This window comes from Plecotus auritus, assembly GCF_963455305.1.
Source record: "Plecotus auritus genome assembly, chromosome: 8".
Classification (NCBI taxonomy): domain Eukaryota; kingdom Metazoa; phylum Chordata; class Mammalia; order Chiroptera; family Vespertilionidae; genus Plecotus; species Plecotus auritus.
Window position 1 is genome coordinate 68,231,351 of NC_137782.1, and position 24,633 is coordinate 68,255,983.

General features: G+C 40.8%; 1 protein-coding gene across 1 annotated transcript in view; it reads right to left on the bottom strand.

Moving 5' to 3' along the window:
- Positions 1–15,689, bottom strand: part of RNF24 (ring finger protein 24) — an 83,685-nt gene extending 67,996 nt beyond the window's left edge. The window contains exon 1 of the mRNA XM_080686222.1: positions 15,436–15,689. The gene's annotated coding sequence lies outside the window, so the exon portion shown is untranslated. The remainder of the gene's footprint in view (positions 1–15,435) is intronic.
- Positions 15,690–24,633: the final 8,944 nt, after the last annotated feature.

The window sequence follows — 24,633 nt, forward strand, 5'->3', positions numbered from 1 at the left end:
AAACGTTTCCTCTTGATAACCAACGTACCTTGTTATGCAGCAGATCTTCGTACTCACTCTCCATTTCAACTAAAAATTCTTTAAATTGGCGATGATTAAGAGCTTTAGCTATAATGGAGTTGATAATGTTAATCACCAATTCCATAACTTTGCAAATTTCTTCTGGAAATGTCTGCGCACAAAGTGCTTCTTGATGAGTGATGCAATGGTAAGTAAGTATCTCATGATTAATTTTTTCTTTCAAAATAGCAACAAACCCGTTTCTTACGCTGGTCATACTTTTCGCCCCGTCTGTTGAAATTGAGACAATTTTATCGAGTGGAATATGATGTTTTTCAATGCACTCAATTACAGCATTTGCTATATCCTCTCCACGTGTTTGACCTTTGAGTGGCAATAATCCTAAAAGTTCTTCTTTAGGACCTGTAGATGAAATAAATCGTACAAAAAGTGAAACTTGCACTGTATCATTTATGTCACAAGACTTGTCAACTGCTATTGATAAAGCTGAAACCAATTTAAGATCTTCGACTTGCTGGTCGGTTATATTCGAAGACATTTTGACTGTTCTATCTTTCACTGTTTTAGCAGACAATGGTAACTCTTTAATTTTTTTTAGAATGTCTGCTTTGTTCTTAAAATCCCGAAATAGCTCTTCGGATGCATTTATAAAACAAGTTTTTATGTATTCGCCGTCTGTATATGGTTTTCCTCTCTTAGCAATCTCTTGACTAATCACAAAACTTGCAATATTAACATTGTTGGAAGATTGCATCCAGTAATTAAATACAGAACTTGATTTTTCTTGACTCTTCTGAAGTTCCTCAACTGCTTTCTTCCTTGCATCACCGACAGGATATTTAGTACTAAATGACACGTGTTTAGTTGTAAAGTGTCTCTCCAAATTTGATTTCTTGTTATGCGCCAATTTTTCCTGACAAATAAGACAGGTCGGAAGGCCATTTAAGTTTTGAATAAACGCAAAAGTCTCGGTCCATTCAACTTTAAATTCACGGTTTTTGTCTTCTGTTTTTCTTTGCTTCTTCTTTGTAGCCATGTCAAACAGGGCACCTAAAAAAAAGTTCCATTTTATAATAATAAAGCCACCAACACAAAATAATTACAATTCTTAAATTGATGACAAAAATACCTGTAGGATTTGCAGCTGGTTGGAAAAATACAGGTAACTTTATGCTTCGAGTAGGTACTTTTGTCACCCGCGCGCGATTTGCGGGCGTGACTAGCACTAACCACTGCACAATGAGACTGCTGACTGACTGGCTCACTCAACTCGTGCATGAATCACGCGCGCCTCCCCGGCGCCGTGTCTCCCGTCGCCTGACTGACCGACACCCCCACTTCTTCAAAATAGACTGCCCAGGCCGAAAACCGACTTCTGCACATGGGCCACGAAGTTTCAATCGCACTGTACATGTGCGCAGCATGTGGTATTTTGTGGAAGAGCTGCACTCAAGGGGCCAAAGAGCCACATGTGGCTCGCGAGCCGCGGCTTGCCAACCACTGCCCTAAGAGCTTACAACAAATGTCTGCTATTTTGTTGCCTATGGCTTCTTCTAAAATTTTTATGGTTTCCCATCTTATGTTTAAGTCCTTTATCCATTTTGAGTTTATTTTTGTGTATGGTGTAAGTTGGTGGTCTAGTTTCATTTTTTTGCAAGTATATGTCCAGTTTTCCCAACACCATTTATTGAATCCTGATTTCAATCAAGCCTCTAGAGTTAACTTCCATTTGTAAGAAACAAAGCGAACAGAGCAACAAAGTGACACCATGATGAAGCAAACAGACAAATCCTAAATGTGAGAAGTTCCACAGGACTACTGACCCAGTTCCTCCAACTAGTTCATGGCACAAACAAAAAGGTGGGGAGAAAGGGAGGGAGGAGAAACTGCCCTAGATCAAAATAGACATGAGAGACAAAATGACCAGTTATGATCTGTGGACTATGAATCCCACTGTGAACAAACCATCTCTAAAAAGATATTCTTGAGACAACTGGGCAAGCCTGAATAGGATCTACTATTAGATGATACCAAGGTGTAATTGTTACTTTTATTAGGTGTGAGAATGGTATTTTAGTTCTATAAGACAATATCCTTATTTTTTAGAGATGCATATAGAAGTATGTCAGGGTATATATACAGAAATGCCCAGGATTTGCTTAAAATACCTCAGCAAAGAAAGATAAAAGAAAAATAAGTAAATGAAACAAATATGGCAAAATCTTAATAATAGCTGAAACTGAGAGAAGGGCATATAGGGGTGTGTTGTACTATCTACTTTTGAGTGTATCTACAGTGTTTTGTAATAAAAAATTTTAAAAAATTAGCAGAGAAGCCTGAAAAAAAGTACAGGTAAATTAATTAATTAATATTAATCTCAGGTAGACTATAAATAGATCAGTGAAAAAATAAACACAGCATTTGATTATTTAGAAATTGAGTCAGTTATATGGAAAACATCAATTTTCTCCTTGTATCGTATGGTCAGTGCTATTGACTAAATGTTTGTGTCCCCCCCACCCCTCAAATTCATATACTGAAACCTAAATCCCAGTGTGATTATCTGGAGGTGATTAGGTCATGAGGGTGGAGCCCACATGAATGGGATTAGTGTCCTCTAAAGTGGCCCCAGATACCTTTCCTATCCCTTTCCCCACTTGAGGACAAACAAAAAGTACCATGTATGCACCAGGAAGTGGGTCCTCACCAGACACAGAATCTGCCAGGGCCTTGATCGTGGACTTCCCAGCCTCTAGAACTGTGAGAAATTTTTGTTGCTTGTAAGGCACCCAGACTATGATATTTTGTTATAGCAGCCTGATCGGACTAAAACAGTCGGACAGCAGTATAATATATAGTTTTATTCCACTGAAAACCCACAGTAGAGAACAAGCAGTTTAAAATAATATCTTTTAGAAATGCAGCTGTTTTCTCCCTTTAGAACTGTGCCATGATTTTATATAATTCTGGAGTTCTAAATGGATGGTGGTAGTGAAGTGAAATAGAGAAAACTGAGACAAAGAAAAGAAGTCATAGCTGCATTTTGAAATAAATGCTGTTTTTCTTTTTGTGTAATAATTTGATCAGTTTTCTATGAACACAGGACCTACCTTCACATCCCTCCTGAGAGTATTTTAACTTTTAGTATGCAAAATTTATAACGTATTCCACAGTTAGTGTTGACTGAGACTCATTGAAGCTCCATTTTCAAATTATCTTCCAAGTAAAGTAAATCAAACAGAAAACCAATAATCTTCCAGAGACATCTTTCAAAGCATAAAGCAACATTTTATTTCTAATGGAGCAGTGGTTCTTAACCTGAAAATCTTTCTATAGAAAAAAAAAAACTAAATTATTTTTCAAAGGGATTTATAACAGCTATGAAGGCCTGTTAGAAACCCTTGTAATACAGTGCTCTGGATAAGCAACTCTAAACAAAGTACAAATTTATCTACTTACATTAAAGGCCTCCTAGGAATTGGCTTAGGCTATTCAACTCTATTCTCCACTATTTCTCGAAGTACCACACTTTAGTCAAATGAAGAAGGCTCCTTACCTTTGCAACTACTACTATCTGCATATTCCAGGCTACCCCAACCATCTGATAAAAGTCTATCGACCCTTCAAGATCTATCACAAGCAATACAGCCTCTATGAAGCCTTCCTTGACTCCCCTAACCGTCCTCTGAACTTCAATCCTTCTATACTTCCAATACCTTTCCCCATCTTGTATCCTGGTCTACTGAATACCTGTCTAATATGGGATTCTGTGTGATGCAGCAGTCAAAATGAAAATCACTAAGGAAGTGCTTATCACTGCAGTGGGTTGAATGGTAACCCTCCTCCCGTCCTGCCCCCGCCCAACAAAGACATCAAAAAAAAAATATATATATGTTCATGCCCAGAAACCTGTGAATGTAACCTTATTTGGAAAAAGGGTTTTTGAAGATGTAATTAAGTGAAGGATCTGGAGATGAAATCATTTTGGGTTATCCAGTGGACCCTAAATCCAAGGACAGTGTCTTTATTAGAGAGAAAGAGGAGAAGGCTATGTGAAGACAGAAACAGAGATTGAGTTATGTAGCTACATCCAAGAAACATGTGGAACCACCAAAAGTTGGATGAACCACTCTCTCCTAGTTTTGGGAGGAAGTATAGCAGCCCTGCTAACACTTTGATTTCAGACTTCTGCCCTCCAGAACTGTGAGAGAATAAATTTCTGTTTTAGGCCATCAATTTTGTAGCAATTTGTTATGGCAACCTTAGGAAACTATACAGCTCCTTTGTCCCATTCTAAGTCTAACAAGTCATTTTTATTTTCTTCATCTTTATTGCAGTAGTTTTGCAACGATTAATTACTTCAAGAGCATCAGAATATAGATGCTCCCCAAATGTCTCATTATTCTCCAGCTATTTTCTGCAAAGGTTTCTGAATTTCCTTTATAAATGGTATTCCAAAAGTGCCAGTGCAGGATAGTATCTAAATAATAAAGAGACATATTATTGTGAAAACTGGTAACATCAACTGTGCTATGTGGTGGGCTAAAGGATGAAGGCTTGGTTTTTTGTTTTGTTTTTTAAAATGTATTTTTATTTATTTCAGAGAAGAAGGGAGAGGGAGAGAGATGGAAACATCAATGATGAGAGAGAATCATTGACTGGCTACCTCCTGCACACCCCCTACTGAGGAACGAGCCCGCAACCCAGGCATGTGCCCTTGACGGGAATAAACCCAGGACCCTTCAGGCCACAGGCCAACGCTCTATCTACTGAGCCAAACCAGCTAGGACTGAAGGCTTGGGTTTTAAACCTGGCCTCTGACCTTGTGAACCTGAACAGGTTACTTCTCTGACCTTCTGTTTTATCACCCATAAACAACTCTTTGAGAGTTGGTGCTGTAAGGAGTAAAAAACAATACATGTAAAGTATTAGCATAAAATATTTTTTGACATAGGTTACCTGAGGTGAAAGATGACTTTCTGGGTATAATATTGCCCCTGGCTACTGATATATTATGATTTTTAAAATATCTCTTACTACCACAAAAATGCCTTAACGCTTGTTTCAGGGACAATAAGTTTAAGCAAAAACTTTCATTTAATTACAGCCAAGCATGAGATGTCCAACATATTTTTGAAAAAGTTTTGCAATTTCTTTTGTGCTAAAGGAAAAGAATGGAAGCCTACACCTTTGACTTCCCTTCCCACCCATTTCCCATAAACTAAATTAGCTCATACTTTGGTGTTTCATTATTTGTCAAATTCTTTCAGTCCAAGATGAAGAGCCTATTTGGATATGATACCTAGATTCTATTTCAAGTTTAGAGCACTGAGCATAATATTTCATGCTTAGAGTTGGTTAAGAACAATAGGAGATACAGGTAGTTCATAAATTTTTTGGTTTGCCTAGATCCGTGCTCGGCAAACTGCGGCTCGCGAGCCACATGCAGCTCTTTGGCCCCTTGAGTGTGGCTCTTCCACAAAATACCACAGCCTGGGCGAGTCTATTTTGAAGAAGTGGCGTTAGAAGAAGTTTAAGTTTAAAAAATTTGGCTCTCAAAAGAAATTTCAATTGTTGTACTGTTGATATTTGGCTCTGTTGACTAATGAGTTTGCCGACCACTGGCCTAGATGAACTTAATAAATATAAGTAATGCAGCACCATTCAGTCTCCAAAGTTGGAAGAAAAATTTTAAAGGTAACCTAAAGCATACTGATAGACTGTTGTGAAGTTATTAATTTTGAGAATTCAATAAACACTGTCTTCAAATGAACTGAATGCTCATACCTGCAGTGCCATACTTGCACTTTGTTCTCAATTAAATTATTATGACATAAGTTTCCTAAAGGAAGAACTGTATCTGATACAAACAGCTGTGTAGTTAGGAAAACATAAATAACAGACAAAATGAGATACTGATTTTAAGACACACATAACCTTCTACAGAAGAAACCCATGGTTTATATAGGAGCAAGCTTTATGACAGATGAAAATTACTAATCTAAATGAACAAAACTTTGAAGAAGAAGACAATGAAAAGAACAGGCAAACCTCACTTTAAGAAAAATCAATAAATGAAAACAGGAACTCTGAAAGCAGGTCAACTGTAAGTTATTTACAATATGAAAATATTCACTATAGATACTTTAACCATAAGCAACTCTAATACACCTAACAGTATTGAATCCATAAAAACTCAAGTGCATTATACTTTTCCAGAGCAAGTTCACAACTTAATGTGAAGTTCACTTGTAATGCTATGTAAAAAGTGGCTTCCTTTCCTGGTCACTCAGGCTTGCTCCAACTCTCTAGAGCAGTGGTTCTCAACCTTTCTAATGCCGCGACCCTTTAATACAGTTCCTCATGTTGTGGTGACCCCCAACCATAAAATTATTTTTGTTGCTACTTCATAACTGTAATTTTGCTCACAGGTTGAGAACCGCTGCTGTAGATCCTAAGACCATCGGAAAACACAGATATTTACATTAAGATTCACAACAGTAGCAAAATTACAGTTATGAAGTAGCAACGAAAATAATTTTATGGTTGGGGGTCACCACAACATGAGGAACTGTATTTAAGGGTTGCGGCATTAGAAAGGTTGAGAACCACTGCTCTAGAGCATCATGGAAGCACAGAGCAACTTTCAGATGATTCTTAGGGCAGATGGAGGGCCCCAGGCTGGCTTTCCCAGGAATGGCCAACCAAAATAAGGCCACTGGCCAGCTACTCCTGGGCCAGCTGGCATGGAACAAAGTGTCTGGTTTCTACCTCCAGAGCAGATGAGGCTCAGCCAGCTGGCTTTCAATGGACTGCACTAGTTGGAGTGCTCACAATTCCTTTAAACCATCTGGCTTTCTTTTTGAACCCTAAATTTACCTAACACCACACTCTGATGTCAAAAATGCTCAGATAATTGGAGGAGTCCCCCCTGCTTACCTAGATAAGAAAAGAAAGAGGCCCTAACTGGTTTGGCTGAGTGGATAGAGCAGGGGTGGGCAAACTTTTTGACTCGAGGGCCACAATGGGTTCTTAAACTGGACCGGAGGGCCGGAACAAAAGCATGGATGGAGTGTTTGTGTGAACTAATATAAATTCAAAGTAAACATCATTACATAAAAGGGTACGGTCTTTTTTTTTTTTTAATTTCAATAGTTTTATTCATTTCAAACATTTTAACAAGAATGTAAACACTAATTATTATAATTTGAAACTTCAAAAAATGGAGGAATCATAGCACAATAACATACCTTATATTGAAGATGGCAAAGGCAAAATAAAATTGCCTAACAAAGGAAAGGTACAAAAGCCTTTCAAATTAAACTTAAATATAATAAAATAATTTAAAACTAAAACAAATAGAAAAGAACAAAATGCGTAAACAGTAAATTAAACATTTTCTTTAGTGCAACTTCCAAATTATGCCCGGGACGTAGATGTAGATGGCAATGTAGACTGGGTTGAAAGGTTTTTGGTCTTTAAAACATCAACTTCAGTGGGAACAGTGTTGTTGGTCTCCTTTTTAGCTAATGCTCTGATACTGTGCTCTCCAGGGGCGTGTCTCCCTACATCACCACGATAACGTGTCTACGCATTCCCAGGGTGATGTTGGGGGATGCGTCCACGGGCATTACAAGGAGCCTCTGGAAGATTGAGAGGTTGTTCCTTCTACTGAATGGGCGGATATAAATCCGCCCACTCAGAAGAAGGAGCTGCAGCAGTGTTTCCCGACGTTGCCATGTTAACACTGCTGCTGGTGAAGGAGCGGAGGGGAGAGCAAGAGAACCCTCTGCTCTTTCAGCTCCGCGGGCCGGATAGAACAGCCAAACGGGCCGGATCCGGCCTGCGGGCCGTAGTTTGCCCACGGCTGGGATAGAGCATTGGCCTGCGAACTGGGGGGGTCCCAGGTTCGATTCCAGTCAAGAGCATGTACCTTGGTTGTGGGCACATCCCCAGGGGGGGTGTGCAGGAGGCAGCTGATCAATGTTTCTAACTATCTCTCTCCCTTCCACTCTGTAAAAAATCAATAAAATATATTATAAAAAAAAAAAGAAAAGAAAGAGGCAGAATAACTGCTAAGTTAATTATGTCAAGAAACAATTTCTAAAATGAAAAACTGCTCTAGGTTTTAGCTTGTGTATTATCAGCCTTAAAATCTGAACTATTCCCATGATTATTAAGCAAGCTTTCAAAATAAAAATCAAAACAAATAATATGGGAATAGTCTAAAACCTTTTAACATGCAGAAAAGTTGTAGGAATTCCTTAAGGTTGGCAGGACATGACTTTTCCTACTTTGAACTTCTACAGAGCCTGTCTTTATCCCTCATGTGGCCCTCATAGTGGATTTTGTATTGCTACTGATATTCATCTTCCCAGCTAACTAGTAAGTGAAAACAACAGTGTCTTATAGCTACTTAATAAAAAAAATCTGTTGATGATGTATTGCATTTCCAGAAATAAGAAAACTTAATGTGGAATAACATGAAGAAGGAACCTCATTCCTAGGCAAGCCAAATAAAGAACAGGGCTTGACTTGAAATAATATTTTATCAAGTGATCAAAATGATTAATCAAATGATCAAACTGCTGGGAAGTGCTACATGGTGCTCATGTGTCAACTGTAGATCATTTTACCCATCTATCACCTGGGATAATCTGAGTAATAGAGAGGAAAGGAATCAGAAAAAAACAAACATAAAACTAAAAACAGCTGAATCACATTTAAAGCCAACATACTCTAGAACCGTGGTCGGCAAACTGTGGCTCGCGAGCCACATGCGGCTCTTTGGCCCCTTGAGTGTGGCTCTTCCACAAAATACCACAACCTGGGCGAGTCTATTTTGAAGAAGAGGCGTTAGAAGAAGTTTAAGTTTAAAAAATTTGGCTCTCAAAAGAAATTTCAATTGTTGTACTGTTGATACTTAGCTCTGTTGACTAATGAGTTTGCCGACCACAGCTCTAGAAGATATAAGTACTCTGGACAAAAATATTACAGTGAATAAGTCAGATCAAATATTATAAATTGAAGAAGGCTATACAAATAACTAGAATTATTTTTCATATTAGATTTAAACCCACATCAAGTACTGAGTTTAGCATTTTACATGTTATCTTATTTGATCCACATAACAAACATATGTGGTGGGTACTACTACTCTTGCTTCCATCTTGTAGATGAGGAAACAGAGAGGTGAGGAAACCTACCAAGGTCACATGGCAAAAAGTGAAAGAGCTAAAATTCAACTCCAACCAGTCTAATTCCAGAATCCAGGTGCAAGACTGCCAATGAAATTACGTTTATGAAAGAATTAAATGTAATGTAATGTAGGGAAAAATTCAATTATTAATATAATCTTCATAATTTTTCACTCTAAGTGTAGCAAAAAGTGGTGAATAATTAAAAAATAAAACTTGCTAAAAAATAAAATCAGAAAATAAAATAATAATAAAACTTGCCCTAGCCAGTTTGGCTCAGTGGATAGCATCAGCCTGTGGACTAGAGGGTCCCAGGTTCGATTCTGGTCAAGGGCACATGCCTGGGTTGCAGGCTCGATCCAACGTGCAAGAGGCAGCCAGTCAATGATTCCCTCTTATCATTGATGTTTCTAGCTCTCTCTTCCTCTCTCTTCCTCTCTGAAATCAATAAAAATATATTTTTAAAAAACTTGACTTTGTCAGAAAAACTTAAAAGGAAAGAGCTATTCATTCTACCAGATTAAAAATGTCAGCTGTGCTTTTTTTTTTTTGCCAATATAATTGAGTAGGTACTTGTGCCAGTTGCTGTCCTAGGGGACATAGTGGGAATAGATAAGATCCTTGCCTTCCTGAAGCTGACCTTCCAATGGGGGTAAGAGGCAAAAAAAATCAGCGAACAACAGATTTTCAGACAGTGCTATGTATTATACAGGAGGTAGGGAGGAAAGATAGACTTCTCTTTTGAGACATATAACCATGAAAGTAAACAGAAGGAGATGAATGGGAGGTCAGAGAAAAGTTGGTTGTTGTAATTTTTCTTCTGTTTTCAAAGATGGGTAATAGCAGAGCATGTGTATATGTTGTTATAAATGGTACCCTGGAAAGTTGCTAATGCTAGAGAGGGCACAAATACAGGAGTCAAGTCCTTGAGTAGCTATGAGGGAATACAGTTGGAGGGGAGTTAGCCTCTGACAGAAACAGAAAACATGAGTCTTAAGGAAGGTAAATTTCTAGATTTAGTGATGAAAAGATGAAGGGTGTCTGTCTGATAACTTCTAAACCCTCACTGAAGTATGAGGCCTGCTTATCAGTATGGAAAGGGGTGGGCTATACATGAGTTTCAAGAGTGGGGAGAAATTATTAAATAGTCATAGGCAAAAACGTCTTATTAGGAATCTCGTAGCTTTTTCCTGGGCAGTGCTGAGAGCCCACTTCAGATTTTTAATCATGACTCTGAAGTTCTCCAGTAATATTCAGCCACTCATGGAAAAGCTAGATGAGGGAGAAAGAACCGTAAATGGAAAAAAAGTGATGGGTTAAAAAAAAAATCTTTTGAAAAGTATCTATTTAGGTCTGTTGCCCATTTTTTTAAATTGGGTTGTTTATCTTCCTATTGTTAAGTTGTATGAGTGCATGCACATAAGCCTAACCAATGGACACAGACAACAAGGGGTTGAGGGCATGAGTGGGGGGATGGGAGGGGGTAATGGGGGAATAAGGACACATAAGTAATACCTTAATCAATAAAAAAATTTAAAAAAATTCTATGAGATAAACACAAAGTCACTGACAATGTCCAATCAAGCCGTAGTCTACATAGCTCCATTTGTCTATCTTCTCATCACAGAAATTCTTGCAAATAATACATGTCATATTTAGTCGTGACATATTTAATCATGAAGCTTAAAGAGTGTTTCTTTTTTGGTCATGAATGGTTTTGCCACGCCCTACGGGAGATTTTTAAAAATGTACCTGGTAGTCTTTGTGTTGATTCCAAAGCATTTCACTGCTTGAAGAAATTTTCTCTGATGCTTACATTTTCAGTGATTATTCCATTTAAAAGTAAAAAATAAAAAGATACCCCCTACCTCCTACACACACACACACAAGGTGCATGCTCTTGATCATTTTGCTGTGCTCTTAAATTATGATTTTGTCTTAAGACCTAACATTCTGGAGAGCATTTATGTCTGCACAGGTTCAAGGAGAGGAAACAAAGACCCTACCTTTTGATGGAGGCATGTCAACACCATAAAGAATAGCATATTGGATGAGATGGGACATGTGTATGTGTTTACATGGACATCTATACCATATAGTCATTTGGGGAAAAAGTTATCTGCCCCATGGCAAAAAAAAAAAATGTTTTTTTTTTAAAATATATTTTATTGATATGTCACAGAGAGGAAGGGAGAGGGATAGAAAGCCAGAAACATCGATGAGAGAGAAACATCGATCAGCTGCCTCCTGCACACCTCCCACTGGGGATGTGCCGCCCGCAACCAAGGTACATGCCCTTGACCGGAATCGAACCCAGGACCTCTCAGTCCACAGGCCGACGCTCTATCCACTGAGCCAAACCGGTTTCGGCACACAAAAAAAAAATGTTTTAAGAAACATCATGAAATATCAGAAACACCAGGGATAAACAAAAGATTTTAAAATCTTTCAGAGTGAGAGGAAAAAGGAAATGGGGATTAGAATGGCATTGGACTTCTTAAGAACAATACTAGCCCTAGCTGGTTTGGTTCAGTGGATAGAGTGTAGGTACTTAAGGGTCCCAGGTTTGATTCTGGTCAAGGGCACGTACCTCAGTTGCAGGCTCCTCCCCTGGCTTGGGCCCTGGTCAGGGCCATGCAGGAGGCAACCAATCAATGTGTTTCTCTCACATCGACGTTTCTCTGTCTTTCCCTCTCTCTTCCACTCTCTCTAAAAATCAATGAAAAAATATCCTTGGGTGAGGATTTTAAAAAAAAGAGCAATACTGGAAGCTAATGGAACAATGCTTTCAAAAGAGGGACACTAATTTTCAATCTAGAATTCAATATCCAGTTGAACCACTATTCAAGTGTGAGGGTAAAATGACATTTCCAGACATGCAACTGCTGAATTTAGGAAGGAATTTCAGAGTTTGTATGTGCCCTTTCTCAGGAAGCTACTAAAGAATGAAGGAGACACAGGATTCAGGAATAAAGGATCTAACACAGGAAGAAGGCAAAGGGAATTCCCAAAATGATAACAAAGGAAAGTCTTAAGATGACAGCTAGAAAAAAGAATGAAACAGATTATTTGAAAATATTGAAAGACTATTAGTTCTGTCATAGAATTTGAGGATGAATTAGTAACTGGTATACAGAAAACTAAGCAAATGAAGAACAAACAAAAGAGGTAATTATTTAATTCAGGAGAAACAAAAGTTGTTCAAGAAAGAAAATGTAATATTAGACCCTACCTGGCTCATCTGTGAATAACAGGTACATTGTCACAGTCATATAAATACTGAAAACTGACTTAACTGGGAACTGTAAAGCTTAAGTATGAGTAGGGGGTGGAAAGACTTCTAAAATAGATAATGTCCAAATATCCAAAGGTGAAAAGTAAAGAAATAGCAGTTTAAACATTAAAAATGAAATAGAAATAAAGGTAAATACCAGAAGGAATTGCTGAGAATTGAAAGTGGTTGAACCATATAAAATTGCTGATTTTTTACTACTCCCCAATCTAAAAAAAAGTGGTAATTTCATATAGTTTAAGCCAATACATTATAATGTTACTTTGTTACTGATTTTAAAATAAATTGCCATTTGAACAGAAAACAAATATTGATAGAAAATGCTCAACAGAAAAAATATTCTACTTTTTATTATCAGACATTGTTGGGGGGATAATGTACCCAGTTTTGGGTAACTGTCACCATACCTGCTATTACCATCACTGATATAACAATATTGATATTTCTAATGAATATAAAGACTATATTTACTACTAAAACAGCATTTAACATAATTTAATCTACTTTGATGATACAGAAATTACTTTAGAATTATTTTTTTTAATCATCATACTATAGGAAATGCTAAACTATGGGTTGGTAAAGATTTAGTTAACAGAATGCTGAACAAGACCAGGATGTTTTAGGTTCCCTTGTTGATTCAAACAATAGCTAAGTCACTCTTGCAAAATTAAAGTTCCACAATATTGTGGTACTATGCAAGCCTATTTCAGCGACAATTCCGGTTATATGACTTTGTTTATCTAGAACTTCCCCTTATAGTTTGTTTTAAGGGGATTCCTAAAAAAAAATAAAAATTGAATGTGGACAGTTTATAAAATTATTGGAGTTGCTTCAATATTAGTGATACTAGTTAAGGAAATTAATGAAGCCCTTGTTTTTAAGTTAACTTTTTTGAGTAAAATTCATTGATATTAAAATTTTATTTCATAAAACCAAAACTTCTCCAAATTGAAAAGTCATCTTTTACTAATTTTAACAGTAACGAAAAAAAGAATTTGACTATGCTAACATAAGGTAAGAATTTTACCAAGAATAATGGATCCCAATACAACAGCTGGAAAACTTCCCCTTCAAATTAAAAGCAAATGTTTTTAATAGAGGGAATAAACAATGCTGTGGAAGATTGCTTAGTTTACATTTTATTTTGTACTGAAAACTACCACAAATTAAAATACACGTGATTAAAAAAGAATCTTCAAGAGAATCTTAAAGATTCAATTACTCATATCATCCAGTAAGCCCTTCTAAATATTTTTACCACCACTATTTTGAACCAAAGATCATCATAAAAATATATTTTGGAGGTGTGTTTCTTACAACCAACTTTAACTAATTTCCCATCACTTTGCAAAATTATAAGGGTAAAACTCAATTATAAAAAATATTTTAAAAACTAATGCAATCAATTATCTTCTAAAGCTTATAAAACCTGGCTTAAAAAGAGAAAAAAGTCCAAAGGAAATAGCAAGGAATAGCTGGTGCTATTAGAATTGCTTCTTTTTAAATGGTCTACATCAACCTGTAACTTGTGGTCTTCTAACTTTAGGAAGACGACAAAGTCAGGCAGTTCTTAATGACCAAGTGAAAGTCTGTGGGAACCTGCAGTTTCCTTCTCTCTCCGGGGATGAGGACAATGATAAAAGGTGTTCTGTTTCCCAGTAGTCCGGTAAGAGGAGCCATTGAGCTGGGCTGCACAACCAGACAACAGAACACAAGAAAATTCAGATCAAAGCAAGGGCACATGCCAGGGTAATATGCAATAAAACCCGGTGCCAAAGCATTAAGAACAAAAGCAAGGTGGACGGAACCTGCTGGACCACCTTCTCATTAATACAGGGCAGGAAGAAACAAAATCTTCCTGTACCGAGGAGCTGAGAAAACAGGGTCCTAGATATACTGGAGTACTTCTACATACATGTATATGAGTATAGGGATATAGTGTAAACGAACTAAACCTATATGGACTGGAGTATTCCCATGCACAAACATATGGGTATTTTGCCCATTAACTAAACCCTCCAAACAAAAGTGTTCTCTAGATATACTAGTATAGATCCATGAGAATATAGACATACATTTTCAATTACTGTAACGAAACCCACTGGTTTTACAGTAAGAAACAAACAAAATACTGTTTGAAAGAACATCAGAGACAGAATTGGGTAAAAGTCTGATGAAGTAATAAGTCTTTTTTCCTCAGATCCTTTTTAATTATCTCTGATTCATTTCATAGGAGACACACACACACACACACACACACACACACACACACACACACACACCATTAGGTTTCTGCAAACAAAGAAGGGTCCTTAATTCTCTGGCGTGTGGAAGCACTCGCGCTCCCCACCCACAGACGGGAGGCCGCCACCTGACTTTGAGTAAGCCGAGGCGAGAGCTCGCACCTAGACCATAGCTATACACAGTGACAAACGACCACAAGACAAACGCCACAAAGAAAGGGGAGGAGCAGATGGGGACCAGGAAAACACTGCCACGCCGCGCTCCCCAAGGCGCGTTCCCACAGCCAGCACGGAGGCAGCCGTTCTCGCCATCCTCGCCTTCCTGCACATCCCAGCCTCCTCCCACTCCCGGGGGCCCGAGCCGGGCACAGGCATGTGGAGCGTGCGGGGCGTCACGAACCTTCCCTCGGTGACCTCCCGGTGACAGCCCGCGCAGCCCTTTGTGCCAGACTCACCCGCCGACCCCGGGCGGACCCTCCTCCGCGTCCCGCCCCGCGGGGGCCGCGATCCCGCTCCTCCCTGCCCCCCTCCGGAGCGGACAGAGTGAGTGTGTGGGAGGCTGGCGCAGGGGCGCGGGCCCGCGGTCCCCTCAGCATCCCGAACCCGGACCCGCCCGGTCCCCTAAGCCCCAGCCCGGGGGCGACGGGCCTCGGCGCCCGGCCCTCGCCTGTTCACTCACTCGGGAGCGCCGGCGGAGGCAGCGGCAGGCGTGCGGGACCGTCAGAGCCGAGCGGCAGGCTGTGGGTGGAGAGCGTCGGTCCGGACCTAGTGCAGCTGAGGTGGCGGCGGCAGACTGCGCGGGGCGGCTCGGGCGAGGGGCGGGCCCGTGGGGGAGGGGCGGGCGCCGCGCCTCTCATTCAAGCAGCGGGGCGGGGTGAGGGACCCGGATGCCCCGGCATCCCCCGCCCACCTCGCTGAGGACTCTTGGGCGTCAGGGTCTGCAGTGCGCAGGCGCTGTGCTGCTTGGCTGGTCCTGGTCCCATCTCGCCTGCTGGGGAAATCCCACGGGCGGAGCTGCCGCGAATAGATCCTCTCGCTTAATCTTTAGTACTTTTGCATGTCCTATAAGCATTTTTAAAAGTGAAACCTTGGAACACCATCTGCTTCCTAGCATCCAGTCTGCCAGCCCCCAGGGCACAGGTGTTCCCATTAGTTTGATGGAAATAACGTGCTCACCGCCCCCTTCCTCCATCTGTCTCTCCTGCAGCAGGTCCTCTCGGCTGAGTGCTGGCACCTCAGTGATGAATGAGATCCAGGATCTGCCCAGATAGTGGAAAGTATGCAGGAAAGAGCGCATTCCTTTGTTATTTGCATTGACCTAGTCCCCTCAGCCCCAGCCCCCATTCCACAGGGCAGTCAAGAAATTGACCTTGGCTCAGCCTTTGTCTAATTCTAAGGCATCTCTGAGGGTCTGGGGAAGTATCTCTGGGATACAGTGTATTCTGCGGAGGCACCCTCCTGTTTCCAAACCCTTGGCTCTGTCAGTCTTGGGCTAAAAAAAGTCTTTGGTGATTGTGGGAGCCTCCTGCAGGTTTACAGCTATTCCCTCTGAGGCTCCTCAGCTGAGAGTGTAGGCTCTGCAGCTCAGGGCTTACGAAACGATTGTCTCTCTTTTCCTTAGTCTCCTTGTGCCCCTTGCGGTTCTCCTTCCTTCTCCTACCTTCCAGGCCTCTCATATAAACCATAAACAGCTCAGTGACTTAATGTTGGGAAGCAAAAGTAATCATGGAAAGGGCCTGCAGGCAAGTTCCTTCTGCTTTGGCAAACCATAAACCTCCAAAGCAAGGGGGAAGTAAAGACAAATATCAAGAAGTTACCCACTTGTCACAGTCCCCAAAGTGAGAGATGGATGAAGACATGTGCTAGGTAGAGTATGGCAAAAGGAAAGATGTGGGAGATGCATTCTTCCTCTAAAGTTGCCTGTCAACACCTATCCCCCCTGCCACTCAAGCCAAGAACCTCAGGGTCCTTTTCCCTTCTCCCCCTCATCCTAGCTCTCGTTTGGAGCAGGAGGGCCTTCTCAACTCTGATTTACTGGCACTTCTCACTCTGTCTAAACCAGGCCTCCTCTTCTCTCTCTAGGGCTATTGCTGAAGTCAAATCAACTTACATGATATGCACATGTTCCCATGTTTCTGTCTTTTTCCCTTTTCCTGACCCGCTTGGCACTTTGACTCTGATTTTCCAGCCATTTCCAGAGCAGTACCATGATGTTCACCCTTAGTGCCTGTGTTCTTGCTGTTCTCTTTAATATGAAAGCACCATTTATCTTGGAACACTCAAAACTACTTTTTAAATGAAGTCTTCCTTCCCATTCCCACCTTGTTGACAGACTTTCTTTTGGAATCCTCACCTGTGCCTTGTACCAATTTTTCTCTCAGCATCATGCACTCTTCGGGCTCCTACACATTTGAATGTTTTCCTTCCCAACCAGAACGTGAGCCCTTCAATAGTAAGAACAATGTTTCCTCGAGACCGCGCAGGTGACTAATGCACAGTAGTAATGCAATCGTTACAGGGAGAGGTGATGTTCACTGGTGGATGAAGGAGGCTCCACAGAGGAGAGAAAGGCTGAGCTTCCTTTTCTTTCTCCTCCCTTCTGGTGGCTTCCTTCCCCTGACCAGTGTTTCGAAACCTGTTTTGTTTGCTTAGGAAGCTTGGCTAGAAATTCACTAGTCCAAACAGGCTGTAGATGAACGGGTGGAGTGGCTCCAGCTTCATGTCCTTTGTCCTTGTGAAAATCAGGGCAGAGAGAGAGAAAAAGAGAGGGAGAGAGAATGCAAGGATGTAAGGAGTAGTTCTGTGTTCAGTTGCTATTTTCAGGGCAGCCCATCTTATGAAAATTTTGTTGAGGCATCAGCTAGCCCAATTGCTCACTGAGTCAGAGAGAAAGTCTCCCCTTGGGACTGGACAGGTGAAACCTGGCCTCACAGTTTCCACAATACATATGACAGGATCCTGCCCTTCTGTTCTCAATAGTGGATTGTTCCTTATCCCCCTTGGGATAGAAGTCAGCGTTTTTGGTCTCCTGGTATCTCCAGCTGGAGGTTCACTTGCTAGTCCATGATCCTATTTGCCTAGTGATACAGAAGGTTTTACTCCCCCCTCACCACTCCCAAACCCCCACTCTCTAGGCAAAATGTATAGGAGGCGTGGGATGTGGGTTTATTAATGGCAGTTTAGGTGGGTACCCCAAAACAGCAGGCATCCAGGAACTTGAAGGAAGTAGTTGCTTTCTCAGCTAACATGTTCCCTTGTTCCACATAATGGGGGTGGGAGGAGGAGGGAAAGACGTCACTGTTTAGGCCTTCAGAGGCTGTCCCTCTTTCTCTCTATCTCCCCTCCCCCCCCCCCCAGTTTTCTCTCATCTTCTCCCTGTATTATACTTCCTTTAAAGCATTTTCGTTATCCACAATCCATTTCATAGAAAACTCTGCCCCTACCCACATGATCAGAAGTCCTTTAAGACTCCTTATCTTCTGGGAAAGAAATGATATCTAATTTTAAATGAAATGTCTATGACTAATGTTGGAATAGCAGCTTTCTGATGGTAACTGTAGTGGGAGCAGAGGCTGAGTTTATTCACCTTGGATGTGGTGCTCAGTACAGGTTTTTGTTTTTATTGGAGAGAGAGAGAGAGAGAGAGAGAGAGAAACATTGATATGAGAAACGTAGCATAGATCGGTTACTTCCCACATGCACCCCAACTGGGGGTCAAACCCACTTGACTATATGCCCTGACCTGGAATCAAACCTGCCACCTTTTGGTGTATGGGATGATGCTCCAACCAACTGAATCATACCGGCCAGGGCTCAATACAAGGTTTTTGAATGACTGTTTGACCGATAAAGGCAAAAATCAGTCTTTCATACAAAAGCTAGAAATCAAAGGTTGTCTGTAGCCCAACTCCTCTAATATCCTCCCTACCTAGTGGGGCCTATCTAATGTGGAGTGGTGGGCACTATCTCAGAAAAACATCCTTTGTATTGGCTAATCATTTGACTGCTTAATTATCTAGAGATCTGAATAATTCCTTCAAGGGCTGGCTATTCAATGCTTTGACCCCTTGGACTGGGTCAGCAGAAGAGTCTCACATTTCTGTAAGAGACTGAGGTGTGGTCCTATGTTCCCTGAACCCCTTCATAGGAGATTTCCAAAGAGTCTCCTGCTGGGTCTCCTCCTACTAGAATCCTCTCAATAGTCATCCCCTCCTCATAGCCCATGTGGACTCCTAGCTGGGGTGTGACTCTGCCCTTAGAGTGATGGAATTGCTTCTCAATGCAGGATGTGTGGGCATGACTATGAAACAGTATGAGTGGGGGAGAAGTGTAGGTTCCCATGTGCACAGTAGCTTTGAACTGAGCTGCGTTTCCTATCTGAGGCAGAAGCCAAGCATTCTGTTTCTCCAGCCACCAACAATATATGTTGCCTTTTTTGGCACATATAGGCCCAATGACCCAAACAAAACTCAGAGCTCCTAAAAATATAAATGTGCTTAGGATCCTGTGTGGAGTGCTCCTTCTATCTGAGACCAGATGCAGACAGAGGAAGTGGAAGCATAATTTCCCAGGGGGTGCAGCCTGCTCTTACTTGCTTTTGGATTTCAGGACACCTATCTTAGAGTGAATTCTCCCAAGGAGCAGCCCCTGAGACAAGGGCTGGGATGCAGGTAATTTACTTGGAAGGTGATCCCAAGAAATAGGAATAAATAAATGAAAAAAGCAAGATATGGAAGAGAGAGAAGCCAATACTAAGGTGTGTTGATGGGCCAGTTACTGTCATGGGCAACTGGGCTCCATCTTGAGAAACTTTGTGGTAACATCCTCAGACTGTCCTCCCAGCTGTTGATGAAGGAGGCTGGAGTATGTATCCACTGACTTCCCATTGCTTATAGATGACCATCAGGGAACTTTCTTTTTAAATTTTTTTTAATTCTCACCTGAGGATATTTTTCCATTGACTTTTAGAGAGATTGGAAGAGAGAGGGAATGACAGAGAGAAATACTGATGTGAGAAAAACACATTGATTGATTGCCCATGCGCCCCGACCAGGGCCCAGGTCAGGGAGGAGCCTGCAACTGAGGTTTGGTGCCCTTGACGGAAATTGAACCGGGGACCCTTTGTTCTGCAGTTCGACGCTCTATCCACTGAGCCAAACCGGCTAGGGCTGAACTTTCTTTTTTTTTTTTAATCTGTATTGTTGAGAGTATTACAGATGTCCCCCTTTTTGCCCCCATTGCCCCCCTCCACCCAGTTCCCACCCTGCCCCAGGCCTTCACCACCCTATTGTCTGTGTCCATAGGTAATGCATATATGCATGTAAAATCTTTGGTTAATCTCTTCCCTCTGAGATTCGTCAGTCTGTTCCATGTTTCTATGCCTCTGGTTCTGTTATTCATCAGTTTATTTTGTTTATTAGATTTCTTGTTTGTTTATTTTGATTTTTAGATTCAGTTGTTTATAGATATGTATTTATTGCCATTTTATTGTTCATATTTCTCCTTCTCCTCCTCCTCCTCCTCCTTCTCCTTCTCCTTCTCTTTCTCGTCTTTGTTTTCTTGAAGAATACCCTTCAACATTTCCTGTAATTTTGGCTTGGTGGTGAAGAACTCCTTTAGCTTTTCCTTGTCTGGGAAGCTCTTTATCTGACCTTCAATTCTAAATGATAGCTTTGCTGGGTAGAGTAATCTTGGTTGTAGGTTCTTGCTTTTCATTGCTTTGAATATTTCTTTCCACTCCTTTCTGGCCTGCAAAGTTTCTGTTGAGAAACCAACTGAAAGACATATGGGTACTCCCTTGTAGGTAACTAACTGTTTTTTTCTTGCTGCTTTTAAGATTCTCTCTTTGTCTTTAACCCTTCGCATTTTAATTATGTGTCTTGGTGTGGGCCTCTTTGGGTTTCTCTTATTTGGGATTCTCTGTGCTTCCTGGACTTGTAAGTCTATTTCTTTCACCAGGTGGGGGAAGCTTTCTATCATTATTTCTTCAAATAGTTTTTCACTATCTTGTTCTGTATATTAGTTGTAATTTTGATGTGGTGGTGGGAGGCAGTGAGTACCAGCGTTTACCTGCCATCTTGGTTCTCCCAATCTTTTGTCCATTGGGGAACTTTCAAGTTACATCTGTACAGCAAGGAGAGCTGCCTAACTCAGCTCCTCCTGCTTTCGGGTACACAGCCTCTACCACTATCATCACCACAATTCCTGCCCCTCCTAAGTTCTTCCACCCAATTGTGTCACAGCCTTTTCCCTTTTTTGGGTTCTTAGGTCTGAGATTGAAGGAGGAATTGAAGTGGGATGATATCTTTGCCCACAACCATTCCAGGAAATAAGAATTATAGTGGTTTATTTCTTTCCTCTTTTCAACCTATCCAATCTACCCAAATAGCTCTCAGCCACCATCACCATATCCTAAAGCAAGGGACAGTAAAGAGGGAGGGCAAGAACGCAGTCAGGCTTTCTGGAATGACTTCTGGCCTCATAGTCACAGAAGCAGAGCTAGAAGGAATGAACTCTTTCATTAGGAAGATGAAACCCCTGCCCTTGCCGGTGTGGCTCAATTGGTTGAACATTGTCCCGTGCACTGAAAGGTCACCAGTTTGAATCCTGGTCAGGGCTGCAGGTTTGATCCCTGGTAGGGTCCCTGGTAGGGATATTTCTCTCACATTGATGTTTCTCTCCCTCTCCCTCTCCCTCTCCCTTCCTCTCTTTCTGAAATCAATAAGGACATATTTTTTAAAAAAGAAAAAAGATGAGACCCAGTATCTTGTGCTTCTCCCATTAATGCAGCACCTCCTCTTGGCAGACTTACCTGTTTTATCTTGGTTTTCTGCCCTTCCAACCTACTTGATCATAATCTGGACTCAGCCTTTATGCTCTCAGAAGCTGGATTGAGGGAAGAAGCTTGAACTCTGTAGGGGAGAGTCTCCTCCATCGAGAGAAACAGATGTCATCACAGGCTTCTGGCTCCTTTACCTGGAGTTCTCACTGGCCTGTCATACAAAGGGGCTCACAAGAAGGGGCTGCTAGGAGGGAAAATCTTCTTAATACGACCAGAGGTCCCTCCCAGCCCAGGTTAAGATGGTGTATTGAACCTGCACATCTACTTTTTCTACCTTCTGAAACCTACTAAAACTATTATAAGTAGATATTTTTTAAAAAGACACAAACTTATGAGGATAGAGGGAACAAAAGAGACAATAGCAAAAAGAATTTTGGGAGCTGGAAAACAGATGGGTGAATGGTAATTGATTTAGCAGTCACAAGAAAATGGAAACCCAGGGAAAGCTAAGAACAGACCTACTTTCATGGTAAATACTAAAATTGGAAAAAAAAAAAAAAAAGGAATTGGCAGTCTTAGATACCTCTGGAATGGAGCAAGCCAAAAATCAGGAAAACTGGGTGAAAGGTGATTGGAAAGCAGTTAAAGTCCTAGTTTCTCTCTCACACCCTCATGCTGCTGGGGCCCTCTCCCACCAGGCAGAGGGCTGGAGATTTAGTCTGGAGGGGGTAAAACAGAGGGTCTCTGGGCTGGGTACACCAGGCACAACTGAGAACAAAGTTCCAGGTGAAGAACAGGGCCTTTAAGTGAGTATTTGTTTACTGCAGGCTGAGATCCTCAGCTTTCTTTTCTGCTCACTTCCCAAGTCACTGGCAGCCACACTTCACCCCTCTTCTCTGGTACTCTGACCAGCCCTAAAGGAAGGAACTATGGAACTGGCATGGGTGTTTCCAATAAATGACCACCAAAGCTACCTACAGTAAACCTCTGAGTTGACAAGTCTGACTCCCACATTCAGGACGTTCAATAAACTTTACTCTTAATTAAGAGCAGATAGCTAATGATGATGTCTTAGGTTCCCTATAAACAGAGGCTGAGGTGGAGATTTAGGTGCAGGTGATTGGTTGAGAGTCGTTTCTCAGGAGAAGCCCTCCTTCCCACCCCACCACGTGTCTCACTTCTCTAAAAGCAGCAGTGGAAGGAGCTAAGAGCAAGGCTGTGGTCTCAGCTGGAGTCTAGCCTCAGTCTGATCCCACAGAGAGCCCTGGAGTGTGAACTGCGTCACAGAACTGATCTGACCTTAATGCAAGAGGGCTTTTTGTGTGTGTCCACATATTAATCATTGGCTGTGGGCTGCCAGGGAAGTGGCCATAACCTCCCAGACTAGGCAACTCCTGGCTGAAGTCAATTCTCTAGAGCAGTGATTTCCAACCAATGTGCTGCACACTGGTGTGCCACAAGAATTTTTAAAACATGCAACACCCGACCAGTCAGGGGCACTAAACTTTTCCCTCTTAGATTGTCAAATTTAAAAAATGACAACAGTCAACACAACAATAGCTCTCTGGTGTGAATGCCCTGTCTCTGAACCATAAATATATAGGTCATATGATAGAGTTGCATCTTATTGGTCATGTCACATAATAAGGTTGCGTCTGATTGGTTAATTCTTGGTACCAGAAATTCTTACATATAAGTATAGGTACCTGATTTTTTAAAAAATCACTTTGGAGCAAAAGGAGTAGGCAATTACTATTATTATTATTTTGTAAATCAACCAAAATTATACCTATTTTTGTCAGATTGGCCATTGTGCTGCAGAATTTTTGTAATTAGTTTAGTGTGCCATGAGATTAAAAAAGGTTGGAAATCACTGTTTTAGAGAAAGGGACAACTCTAGTTCATTAACAACCAACATCCACAGCAGCTGGGGGTAGCCACAGGATACCAATAACATCTACTGCAGATTACTGGAAAGCTGAGGAAAACTGATAACATGGGAGACAGAGAATAAATAATAATAATAATAAAAACCCCACACAAACTAAGAATCAAAGTAAACAGAAAAAAACAACTTGGAAAATAGTTAAGACATTCTCAAGGATAAGAGATAATATTATGCCTATGAAAAAAGAATAAGATGCTACCTTAGAAGAAAGAAAACAAAAATAAACTTTTAAAACCTGAGAAACAAACATGATAGCATAAATGAAAAACTCAGATGGTTTGGGAAATAAAGTCTGGGTGATTTCCCAAAAAATAGACCCAAAAGCCAAAGCAATGAAAAAAAAAATAAGAAAAGAGGAATGAAGGAGGAATAGTACAGAGGATTTAACATCTGATAACAGGCATTTCAGAATGAGGGGAGCAAATCATCCATGAAATAATTCAAGACAAATTTCTCAACTGAAAAAACAAATTTCCAGGTTGAAAGGGCCCACCATGTATAACTAGTGCAATGGGTTAAAAATAGGTCCAACCAAGGTATGTACCTGTGAAATTTTAGAACCATAGGGACAAGAAGAACCCACAAGTTGAATTGAAAAACAACAGCTATTACCAAGTCCCAAGAATCAGAATGGCTTCACACTTCACTGGAAGGTAGAATACTAGAGTAATATCTTCAAAAATTTAAAGGAAAATTGTTTCCAATCTAGAATTCTATACCCACCCGCACTATCAATCAAGAGACAAATAGAATAAAGACAATTTTAGATATGCACAATCTCAAGCTTCCTTTTCTAGGAAGTAACTGAAGTGTGTACTTTACCAAACTGAGGGAGTAAAGCAAAGAAAAAGATACAGGATACAGGAAGCAGGGGACCCAACACAGGCAGAAGTATGGGAATCCCCACAAGACTGATATAAGGTAAACTGAGGAGACTTGGAGCAGAGAGACTCAAAATACAGATATAATAAGGATTGTCATCACCAAGATGATCACTGCCATTGTGCCATCTTCATAACAAATTTTTCTTACAGGCACAGACTTTTGAGGTAAATTGGCTAAATGACAGAGATCCCACTTATTGTTAGAAAGAGCACTAGCCTAATACTGTTGAGGTTTGGTATCTAGTTTGGTATCTGGCTTTGTCT